Source organism: Rutilus rutilus, assembly GCF_951802725.1.
Source record: "Rutilus rutilus genome assembly, chromosome: 14".
Lineage (NCBI taxonomy): Eukaryota > Metazoa > Chordata > Actinopteri > Cypriniformes > Leuciscidae > Rutilus > Rutilus rutilus.
The window spans coordinates 27,251,328-27,254,880 of NC_140219.1; the positions used below are offsets into that span (position 1 = coordinate 27,251,328).

At 38.5% G+C, this 3,553-nt stretch overlaps 1 long non-coding RNA gene across 1 annotated transcript; it reads left to right on the plus strand.

Annotated features, from left to right (window-relative positions):
- The first annotated feature begins 2,122 nt into the window (after positions 1 to 2,122).
- LOC311303398 lies at positions 2,123 to 3,318 on the plus strand. The gene is made up of 5 exons (XR_014629750.1): positions 2,123 to 2,170; positions 2,366 to 2,430; positions 2,531 to 2,592; positions 2,676 to 2,773; positions 3,006 to 3,318. It is a non-coding gene; the product is annotated as an uncharacterized lncRNA (long non-coding RNA).
- Positions 3,319 to 3,553: the final 235 nt, after the last annotated feature.

Consider the following 3,553-nt stretch of genomic DNA (forward strand, 5'->3'; position numbering starts at 1 on the left):
TAATTGACAAGTAATATTAAACTTTGCTTTTAAATGAATATAATACATGCATTCATATATAATGCTTTTAAACAATATGTATTCATTTGAGCTCTTTCATTTTACTCTTTGTTTTAATTATGAGGCATATTTCTTTGATTCACATCATGCATTGATATAGTCAGATATTTTCTTTCTGCTACACTGTTAGACTTTTCTGTAATTTCTACAGTTATTTACTTTAAATCCCCCAGTATTATACTGCTATTTCTCTTTACAGTAAATAACTGTGATTCCAAGTGCATCATGGGAATTTTCTGTGACGTCTAACACCACATACAGAGACTTACTGTATTTTTTAAATTTGCTGTATACTACTGTATTTGACGTAACTGCCTCTCTGGCTGGCACCATTCCACCGTGCTTTTTATTTCCTAATTTTTGCCTTACACCGCGTGTCTACAACGCTATAATAGCCAGAGGCTGTCTATATTGGACACATTGAAGCGACCGGACCTTTAAATGCAAACCTGTTTATCCCTTGTAAGAACTAGCGCGAGCGCTTGGACTCGTATCGGACTACGTCTGAAATATAACGGCCGCGGCGCATCACTACACTGTCTGGGATTTGTCGTGTCGCGTCAGACAGACATCCAGTGTAGGTAATGGGGTCTGTCTTTTGTTGGATCGCGACGTTCGTGTCTGGCCCGGGGAAGAGACGGAATTCACTTCACCGAGAGAGGGATCAGCAAGCAAGGTAAAAAAAAAAAACCAAAGAAAAAAACATTCTGTGTATGTTGACCATAGACTGGGTGTTGACAGGATTGTGCCCAGTTTAACGTATGTTATAACGTTAACGTTAGCCTGACGTTACTCGTCGTCAACATGGCGGTAACGAACTTTACCATGGTAAACTGAGCAAACGTTTCATTTTACACACTTTGTTAGATTATTGAATTGTCGAGTTAAAATATGCCAACGAGCAACGCGTTTACATTAACAATGAATGTGAATAAACTAATGTGAAATTCTGTTTATAGCCTAATGTTTGGCCTCCTGATGAGAACCTTTATAGTTTTAGCATTAGTTTGCAAACTATACCATATTATAGTTTTTTTTTTTTTTTTTTTTTTTAATGGAATTTAATATTTACTTCCATTTTTGTGTTTAAAGGGTAACTAAACCCCTGGTCAGAGCCTGACTCCACCCACTGGCAATATTTGAAAAATGCTAGAATAGTGGGCAGACCCCAGCGGAGATAGAGGGGATGAACCGTGAGCAGAAGGGCGTGCACCTGAGACCTGCTGTCAGACTCTCTAAAATGGAGAGTGACTCACAGGGTCGCAAGACGACGTAAAGTACATGCATCTGATGAGTTTTATCGAGTTGATGTCAATAGCGCGCGCTCTCTATAGGCATATTCATATTTTGCCGCTATGTGAAAAAATCCAGCAAAATGCGCCGACGCGTTTGTCGACCTCAGAGGATTAACTTTAGCCTAACCATAAATTGTGATTAAAATATATATAATCACTCACATCAAGACGCCGCTGCGGTGGTGGAGTCCATGCAGGATCGAGGAGCAGCGTTTGGCACTGCGTCGCTGTTCAGCGCGAGCTGTGTGGAGAAGCCAATGTCCACCTCTATTGCGTTGGAAAAGCAATTCCGCGTAAAATGCAGGTTTTACACTCACGGTCTTCCAGGCCAAGTGCATGCAAACACTGGCGCCTAATTTCCAAGTCTGCTGGAAAGCTATGCAGTCCAGCAGTGCAGTTGCACCCAGCAACAGTACACCTACCACTGTACTAAATACAGATAAATCTACGCTAGCTCATCCAAGGGCGTGGTGAGCTCGTACCAAGGGAGGGCGTGGTGAGCTGGAACCTGCCTACGTCACGCAGTACCGCTTACGTCACGCAGTACCGCAACATCCAATAGGAAAATTCAACTGCAGTAGCCACCGTTCAACCTGAAGAGGGCAGCACTCAGACGTTTTTACACCATATATTGTAGAATTAAAACACTTTATACCCAAATGTCAAAAAAGTTACTCGAATCAATGAACAGCACTAATAAAGCCCCATTCTTACAGATCTTTAACTAAAAAAAGTTGGTTTAGGGTTTAGTTACCCTTTAAAGGCAACTGCAACAAAGCACCAATTCGCGCCAGTGACTTAGCAAGATTCCAGAGGTAAGTTAGGCCAGCCCATTTGTGATATATTTTGAGATAAGTTTACTGAAATGATTAGCATACGGTATGTGAAAATTGCTTTTGAGCCACTGGTGCAGACTAGGTAGCTTACAATATCTCATAAAATCTCTATAAAATTGGCTAACTTTATATCAAATAAGTGACCTTTGCATTATGTCTAACTTTATTACACAGCAAATGAACCAATCAGAAGATGGACCATTGTCTTTGTTCAGTCTCACCAGATTAAATGTATCCAGGTAAGCACTGCAGTAAAACTCTCACTAATTCATTCAGACCAAATCTAGCATTCTAAACAACTTAAGTTTATATTTTTGCATTATTTTTATATTTTATTAGCCAGAAGACTCTCTACCATTGCAGTTCCACCTGACTAGGAAGGTCCTAATTTTAGCGCACAGGTGGGTTAACTACTGTAGGAAGGAGAACGATCATCACACAGTGATTTCTTGCATGTATCTTACTGTGTATTTGTCTCAAACAGGTACTCCTTCACTGCAGACAAGCTGAAATGGGCTAAAATCATCGATTTCAGTCTTTCTCTCTATGGATCTCAGCATTTTTGGACAGAATTTAGGATTTGTAAGTATTAAAATTTAATCTGGCATAATTTAATTTAGTTCTTTTGTATGCTATTTATTGACAAAAGCTGTTTACAAATATATATTCTTAAGTTTTTGTGAAAATAATAATAAAAATTAACAAAAAAGGAGGTTAAAAATAATGTGACACTAATATTCTCTCTCTCTCTCTCTCTCTCTCTCTCTCTCTCTCTCTCTCTCTCTCTCTCTCTCTCTCTCTCTCTCTCATATAGTTTTGGAACCGGGATCTCCTCTGAAGGACTGAGTACATTTGTGTTTGTGGGCACGCATGCAGACCAGGGAACACTCTGATGTTGTCAATCAAGTTCTGAACAGGAACCAATCTTTGGAGAAGTTCGTTTATTCACAAAGGTGGACAAAAACATTGTGTTGGCTTTTTAAAGATTATTTTGATGATGACTTTTACTCCTATGCTGTAGAAAAGATGGAGTAGACAGTCAGACATTGATAATAATAAGAAATGTTTCTTGAGCATCAAAGAGACTTCTTTCAAAAACATTACGACACTTAAATACTTCTTTTGGCCACCAGTACACATGAATCCAACCCATTTTTGGAAATAAGAGAAATTATTTTTAAGATGGGGTTATGTGTCTTGTATTGTGAAAAGAACTGTGTTTTGTCCTGTTTTGGACATTTCCTTTTTGAATGCTTAAAAATGTATTTATATTCTGCAGTTTTATGAATGTAATGGTTGATATTTCATTATAATACTTGTATAAGCTAAACAACCAATGACTCTACATTCATTTAGTCAAAT